The sequence below is a fragment of the Zalophus californianus genome, chromosome 5 (assembly GCF_009762305.2).
Source record: "Zalophus californianus isolate mZalCal1 chromosome 5, mZalCal1.pri.v2, whole genome shotgun sequence".
Taxonomy (NCBI): Eukaryota; Metazoa; Chordata; class Mammalia; order Carnivora; family Otariidae; genus Zalophus; species Zalophus californianus.
Window position 1 is genome coordinate 71,380,531 of NC_045599.1, and position 9,121 is coordinate 71,389,651.

The window sequence follows — 9,121 nt, forward strand, 5'->3', positions numbered from 1 at the left end:
GTTTTGGGGCTTTCTAGAAGCCTCTTTCGGTTAGCTGCCATAAAAACCCCCCTCCCTTCAGCACCACTGTTAGCGGTAGTTTGGCCTCTGCGGTAACCCTGTGCCCTGGAAATGGTTCTGTGAAATTGTAGTCTCTTGTGAGAAGACTAAGGCAAGGCTCCCTTCCTCAGGTTCCCACTGGCCCTTAGCACCACACACAGTTGCAGGTTACTCTCTGCTGGGCACTCTGTCCATCCCTATGCTGCTTGCAGAATTCTCCCTACAGAGGGCAGTGGCCCCTTCCTATGACCTTCAGACTCCAGGCAACTGAAAAACTCTTCAAACACCTCTCTTGAAGGCAAACTTCCCTGGAAAGGAGGTAAGGGAAAATACCATAAAGCAGCGGTGATGGTGGGCAGGGGGATTGTAGGAGTAAATAGCCCTTTCTTTTTTTTCTCTTCATATCCTAGAGATGTGCAACAGGCTAAAGCTTGCAGAATCAGTTTCATAATCTTATGGCATATGCTGCAGAAACAGTATAGCAACTTTCCGCCATGGGGTTGAAGGGTTCTGGTGCATATGAAATTGAGACTTCTGCTTAGATCCCAAGACAAGAGAAAGCATAACATTTAACATTGTCCTAGAAACATGTACAGTATGTATTTACATATACATGATACCCCTGTACCTGTACATTTACACATGAATGTATTCAGAGTTTGGTGTATCTATATCTCATAATACAGAGACAGATACATTTGGAAAAGGACAAAGAAAAGTTATCTAAACCCATACGTTATTTAAAGCCTAGGATACAACTTGGGATGGAATTAAATCTCAAATTTTAACTTTTACATGTATTAATTATAAGGTTTTGAAAGTTTATTCCCAGTATCTCTAACAGTGGCTACAAGTCTCACTCATCTTCTAGGACCCATCTGAAGACGCTAACATCCCCATGAATCTGTTCCTCTGCCCTCAGTTCTGATGATATGCGGTATGCAAAACCACCTTCTAAGGATACTTCTTTAGATACTGATTCAAGTTATGAAACTGGTATGAGAAATCTTGAGGAAGCATCATCTACTAAAATTTCTCTCAGGCTTTGGATAAATCCAGTTTAAATACCTAATTTTTTAAAGTCAAGAGAAGTATTTCCATGAGGGTCTAGTGCCTATAAGAAAATAACAGTGTAGGGACATTCTGAAGGTTTGTATCTGACCTTTCTTTGGTTTTAATCACTGAAGTTCTCGACAGCTTAATAAGTTGAAGGTGCTGGGTCACCATCTAACTTAATAAGGCCCGCCACTGAGACTTGGTCACCTCTGATTGCCCCCATAAGTCTTAACACATCTGGTACACTGTCCTTGGGTGAGAAATGTTTTCCATAACTTTCTTCTTGTTCACTACCCTGCATATAAATTGTTTTTATTAACCTGAGAATGATACAGCACTGTATATTTGTGTGAGCTTTTGCCATTTTCAGCTTTATCCTACAGAAAGAGAGTTGATTGTTTTCTCCAAAATAGAATTAAACACTGTTTATCACCAATGTCTTCTTTTTCATTTTTCTACCTTTATTTAATATGGGTCAAACTAACCTTCAGTTTGACATGAGATTAAAGAACTAAGCATTGTAACTAGACTCTTCCAAACAATTTACAATATGCCATAGCTGTGGGAAGAAGGAGCCAGCTAACCATATACTAGTAAAGATTTTTTTCATAGGACAACATATCCAGATGTAAATATCTAGGAGTAATCAATTGTATATGGAAATATATATAGTTGGATGATTGGCACATTCCTTTGTCCAGAATGACAAATAAATTGATAGACAATCTATTCTGTTTTATTTCAGTATATTTTACAAATCTAATGAAAGTCATATTTCTGCTTTCTTTACAATTTCCCATATGGATAATAGTAAGATGAAAGTTGATCCAGATGAATAAAACTACAGTTTTATAGGATGTCTGTATCCTCCACCTTAACCTTAGTCCTGGAGAATGCTTCTCAGGGCCATTATGGTGAAGTGAAGAAAATTGAGTGTCTTTATAAAGAAATTGGACCAAAGACAACCTGACTATATTTTTATTAAGAGAATTCTGCAGGTAGAAGTAGTTTATGCTGGAATCCATCCTATCTCCATGAAAACCAAAATATTTGCATACTGAAGTCATCTGCCAACCCATCATTGACACTTACATTTTTAAAGCTTTTTATTTATTTCTTTGAGAGAGAGAGAGAGCACAGAGGGAGGGTAGAGGGAGAAACAGACTTCCTGCTGAGCAGAGAGCCCGATGTGGGGCTCGATCCTAGGACCCTGGGATCATGACCTGAGCCGAAGGCAGATGCTTAACTGACTGAGCCACCCAGGTGCCCCAACATTTACCTTTTGAATGAAAATAGTGTTTGAGGGAGCCTGAGTGGCTCAGTTGGTTAAGCGACTGCCTTGTGCTCAGGTCATGATCCTGGGGTCCTGGGATCCAGTCCCACATCGGGCTCCCCCTGCTCTGGGGGGAGCCTGCTTCTCCCTCTGCCTCTGCCTGCCACTCCCTCCTGCTTGTGCTCTCTCTCTCTCTGTCAAATAAATAAATAAAATCTTAAAAAAAAATAGTGTTTGAAATCTTCTCTGATTTAATCCTGCCTAACCTGAATTCATATGCAAATACCATATTATTCACATAGTATTTCACCAAAAATATGAAAAGAAGAGGAAGTCGCTAGATAGTGTCACTTGATAGCCAGCAAGTCATTCTATTACACACAAGGTAAAGACCAGTCTGGTCATAATTGAGTCCATTCCATGACAGAATAGTTAAGAATTTCTTCTGAATCAAGCTAATAGCAGTTTTGGAAAGACTAAAAGCAATGTTCTAGTTGTGGTATTTTTAATTTGCATACTGAAATGTTGAATTAAAAGCTAAGTTTTCTCCTAACCATCCTTTTATACATCACTAATGTAAATCTCTACATGAAACAATAGTTTTGTCATGTCACTTCAACATTAGTGAGATGAAACTATTACTCCTTTGTGCTCTTTCTCTCTTCAATTACATACTATAATTCCCTCAGTCACTGAAAAGCTGTGGGGGGGGAGGGGTTGGTTGTGCTTGTTTACTTTGTATTAATTTCCTTTAACTTCACATCATACAATTCATTTGTAAAGGAAATTTCATGTGACTCCAATCTAAGATGCTTAAATTAAGATTTTAAACAGCTTTATCTGGTCATGTGAATTTATCTAGCGGACACATGGATGTGCAGAGATCAACAAAATGTCCCTGCCATTCCTCACGTTCTCCGTCGTTCAGGCCGGCGGAACGCCTCGCTACAACGTCCCCGCTAAACTTACTAAACTGCAACTTCTCGCTGTTCTTCCCTGTGCCCATAAGGTCGTCTTCTCCATCACAGTTCTGCAGGCTGATCACTTAGCTAGCTATCTAATCACTTGCACATCTAATCATTTTATTCTATGTTTTATATAGCACTTCCCACACCTGCACACCTTGTGACAAACTTTGAGGATGCCTCACTGGGATATTCACAGAATCCTCGGGTTCTAATTTGCAATCATACTTGTATAATGATCAAGCCTGAAAGAGGCTCAAAGACCTTCTATTCCAGCTCTCACATTTGTAGCTAAGGAAAAATGCTCTAGGTGGCAAAGACAGGATTAAAACACCAACCACTAGATTTCAAGTTCACAGCTCTTACTGCAACAGCTTGCACTTACCACCCATAAGAACTGCTGCAAATTAGTCCTCTGCAAATTAGCAGTCTTAAAAATGTCAGTACTCTCTACACTCCTATATTAGGGTTCTCCAGAGAAACAAAATTGATAGGATATATACAGATAGAAGTAACAGGAGATTTATTATATGAATTAGCTCACATGATTACGGAGGCCAAGAAGTCCCGGGAGCTGCTGTCCACAAGCTGGAGAACCAGGAAATCCAGTGGAATAATTCAGTTCCAGGCAGAAGGCCTGAGAACCAGGAGAGCTGATGATGTAACTCCCACTCTGAAGGGAGTACAGTGCTATCAGTCCCAGAGTCAGAAAGCCCAAGTCTCAAAAGTTCCAATGTCCAAGGGCAGAAGATGAACATTCCAGAGATTATCTGTCCTTCCTCTGCCTTTTTTATTCTTTTGGGGCCTTAACCAATTGGATGATGCCCGCCAACATTGGTGAGGGGATCTCCTTTACTCAGTCTGCTGATTCAAATGCTAATCTCTTCTGGAAACACTCTCATGGACACACCCAGAAATAGTGTTTTACTAGCTATCTGGGCATCCCTTAGCCTAGTCAAGCTGACATAAAATTAAGTATTACAACTGTTCAGGTCTCTCAGCAGATCCCAAGTAGATATTCACACTGCACTTCCAAACTTTTCAGAATTCCATGCCTCATTCTTTACCTCATTATCCCTCATTTTCTCAGGCACCCTTGATCACTTTTATTACATCTCTTGAGTCTGTTTTTGCCTAAAAGCCACCTCTTAAGCCTTCACTTCCAGTCTATACAGCCATTTTAATTTCATCTTCCATTTAAAAGGTTTCCAAGATTCTCTTCCTTAACTTCGCAGAATAGTTAACTTTCTTCATTGCCGTTGATGGTATCATGCTCCTGGTGATATAAACCACAAATACTGTTAGTGCCTGCTACAAGTCAGCAACTATGGAGACACTGAGGGTATGTATCAGGTACTTCAAATGCACACATCTTGTCCCAGTGCCCCTTACACGACTGACTCTAAATGGACTCCGACCAACTTTATGCCTGACACTATTTTATTTCATGCTCATACATCACTCCTCCTTCAACTAACTACGGCCTACTGCAGGTGGGGATTTTTACAATCACATAGTGAAGAAAGAAACTTGGACCTTTTCATGTATGTTGGTGGTAGCTAAAACTAAACTACCATTCCATTATATCCCCACTTAAATTTGTCTAAAGGACAGTGTTAAAGGAAATCTTACTAGCAGGCAGAGATAAGAGCAGTATACTGGGTCATTCACCTAACACAGAAGGAGAAGTAATCTGAAGTATGGTTATATATGGACTTACGGAGAGTGGGAAATGCCTTGGCTGCTCGGTTATGGGCCAAAGAATGCCCATCAGAGAATAAGCACTAAATAAGAAGATGGATAGAATGACTTGTCTTGAGGATATCAGCCAGCTTGTTTCCTCTGCTACCCCAGTGCCTAAATGTCCTTGAGCAATGGGACTATGAAAAGAGTGGCCAGGATGAGTGGAAGCTATGCATGGGCTCCTTTTTACCAAGGCTGGTCTAGTTACTGCCACATCTTAATGTTTACCAGAGGCTAAGACTGAACCTAAGTCTGTGGCAGATCACCGTTTCTTGAAGCAACCAGTCCCTTGGTTGGTGGCAGGTGGATTACATCAGACCTCTTCTCCCCTTAGGGATAAACAATGATTTCTTATCAGCATCTAAGAAGGGAATTGGCCAAGAGAAGGAGGTGAGAGAAATATTCCAGGTGGTAGTACCAATATGAGGGAAGGTTTAAAGGTCTGTTTCAGGAACTGAAAATATTTAGGTGAAAATTTGGAGAGGAGGTAAGAGGTAAGGCTGAAGAGAAACAAGGCCAGATGAAGAAGACTTACACACTTCCAAACTAATAAGGAATTTTTGAGTTTATTGTCATACTGGTAACCTGAAAGAGGTAAATCTTAGTTTTCAGTGGGCCTTTTTCTTAAAACAGCATTATATTTTAAGATACCTACCAAGATCCCTGTGTTTGAAGGCAGATCTGTTTTCAGCCCTGAAGGCATTAACTCTTCTTTTGCTTGTATTTTCTGCATACCTCTCTACATAGAGGCAATATTAGAGACCTGAAGGATGTACTAACTACTGGAGGCTTTTATTATAAGTGGCCTTCATAAAGACACTCACGATGAACTTCAAAATTAGGAGCTATTTTGAAAGACATCTAGTTCAACTTTCTTTTTGGTTTTCCTATTTTTTAATCTCAAAAATGAACTTTTTCTTATAAGAAATGTAAAAATAAAATAAAGAAAAATAAATATCAAACTGAAGCTTTCATGTAAATTGAGAGTCTGCTAAAACTGAGTTATAAGCATCCATAATTCAGGGATTGGAAATCCCATGTCTTCAGTTGCCAGACAGGTAAAGAAAATGAGTAATATGGAATTTGCGTACAACAGTAGAGAATGACATAAAAATATGAGTTAACCAGATGGAGTGTGCCTCTTTTAAAGACATTCTTTTTTTTTTTTTTTTTAATTGAGCTCCATGTCTGTGGGCTCATTTGTGGTTTCTGAATACATGGTACCAAGCTGTAGATAGTTGGTGGTTACCAAAATTAGGTGATCATCAAAATCATTGGGCAATCTATTAAAACATTCAAATTTCTGGGTTCTACCTAAGTTTCCTATTTTTATGTGATTTGTCTTTGTTTTGGTCTTATAGTTTATCTGTCTCTTTTTGGTCAGGGAAATCACTGATTTAGGTGCTTTTATTCAGCAAATACTTTATCTGATGTTTAATATTTGTCAGGGACTGTTCCAGGTGCTAGGAATATTATAATGAATAAGCCTGTTTTCCTAATATCACAAAGTTTACATTCTGTGTAACATAATAAAAATGGGCATGTCTCTACTCCTAATGATGACCTAATAAACTAAATTCTGTTTACTGTATTAGAGAAAGGTTAGTTAAGGTTTAAATTAATCATTTAATCAGAAAAGCTACTGATTCATCCATGAACAAAACGAAACCATAAAATCACAATATTCTTTCATTCTCTTATTACTTCCAATATTTACAGATAGTCCATTTCCACTAGATAGTCCATTTATGAGTCAGTTCTATAAATCCAGTTTTATAAAATTATGAAGCTAGAATAGCTTACATAAGGTTTACTAAATTAATGTTAAATTATTCATTGAAGTTTCAATACCATTCAAAATGGGATGAAAACAAAACAAATTAAAAATATCTAAGAGATTAGATCCCTCTATTTTCTTTATTCGATGCACTTGACATAAACTTAATATAAGCCTTCCCTTTCGTAAAGTACTCTCAGTGCTGTCTTCTATTTAGTCTCGATTTTTAAGAGCTGCTCACAGGAGGTAGGTTTACAAGCTAGAGTACAAAATAAGTTGTTTAAGACAAGTATTTCATGGCCTCCTGCCATAATAGAATTTTCCCCAAGAATCTTGCATTTTTTTCTTTTGAGTCACATCAGATAGTCTTTTCCATTTCCATCCATCCTGGTCTCACCCACTGGGTGGTCAGCACACTGTCTGCTTAACAACAGCTGGGGAGATAAACTGCCCTAAATAACCTCCATTTTGATATAAAAATTACAACTCTCAAGAGACTTAAGGCATTGTAGTCCTGACTTGCTGACCTTGACCAACTGTTGTGGCTGCTTACAAATGAACCCGCCAATAAGGAAATTAGAAAAACTCTGGAATGTGTTCTTCTGGCCAGAACAAACTCATTCTAGAGGGAGGGAAAGACACTGTCCATTTTATTTTCCACGGTAATATCTATCACATGGAAGTCCTAATGAACACTCAGATTTTTGTTTCTACATTTTTGGCTGCACACTAATTCAGGTGGACACTCCTTTATTCAAGGTTCTTTGTCGGCAAGCAGCTACACTGTGGAGTTATTCTGACAGTTAAACAGAAATAAGATTTTTTTTCTTTTGAGGCGATTAAAGTAAGATTCTCTAGATATCAAAGGTGGAACCATGTAGCATTGGCTAGAAATATTCTATTAGACCTAGTTCTTTCTTCTCATCTGCTTTGTTTATTCGAACATTTTATCCAATACCTACTATTTGAAAGACGCTAGCTAAAGTGCTTCATTTGTTTGTTTGATATAGAAAAATGAAATCCTTTGCTAACTGAGTAATTCACAGCTATTGCATTATCATGAAACTTCTTCCAGGAGATTACCGAATTTTTATTTAGGGAAGAGAATTTGTTGGATAAATTCAAATGCATAATATACTTAAAAACTGGCTACTCCATAATCACATATGGAAGGAAAAACCTCAAGTGTTGCCAGAATTAATAACTCATATATTTCACAGGAACAAGTTTGTTTTTAGGTAGCGAAAGCATAATAATTCCTAATGATTTTTCTTTCACATCTTTCCTGTGAGCATACATCTGCTCCTTTTGAGATTTAATTGTAGATACTGCCTACATCGACCAAAAAGAAAAAGATCTGTGCTCTCTTCAAAACACCTCTCATTTCACATTTAATCAAAGACCTGACTTCATTTGATCTCGGTCCCACATTGCTATTCTTCACACTTCAACTTAAAGGCAGTGAGCTTACAGAGTAGAAGCACTCACGTTTGGAGTGATGGTGAGGAGCACATTTCCTTGCAGTGTCGAGCAGAGCGTTAGACTGGTGTGCTCATCTTCCTTATTGACTTGTTTGCCAAGGAAGTCCAGTCCATAATAAACAGACAAATGTCTGAGATCACCGCAGCTCCACCTCCAATGAGGCAGCTGCCTCCATGCTGTGTTTGTTGTTCCAGGATATCGTAAATACTAATATTTTATAAGCTCTGGTACAGTTTAGAAATGAATCTCATAAACATAATTCACTAATTCCAAGTTTTCCAAAACACACAGCCTGGAACAATCTTACTCGAGGTCAGCCTGTGGATTGGGCTTTGGGCTCCCAGTCGCTGTGATGGGCAGAAGACATTTGGGATGTGCAAAATCTCAACTTAACCTGTCTTTCAGAGAGACGGAGAAAGTCTGAATTTACACACACATAAAGTAACAGAATAGAAAAGAGTACCTGCATTTAAAATGTATAGTAAGTGTTATAACCCGAAATAAGAGGACTGGTTTGCAAGACAGGTTAAAAAAACAAGAAGAAAAAGGTGTTGATTTTTGAAAAGTCACCATGATGACTTGTTTTCTTTTCTAGCATCAACAAAGGGTGTGATATCATATTGCATGCAAAGTATCAATTGAGGGTATTCTGCTAAAACACTAAACAAATTGTCACATTCTTTTTGAATTCCATCCCCTTTGGCAAGTTTTTGGATCTGATCTCTATCGGTAGTCTCTTTCTCCCTTATTTCTATATTCTCAGAACCAAGCCTCTGAGTCTTCTGC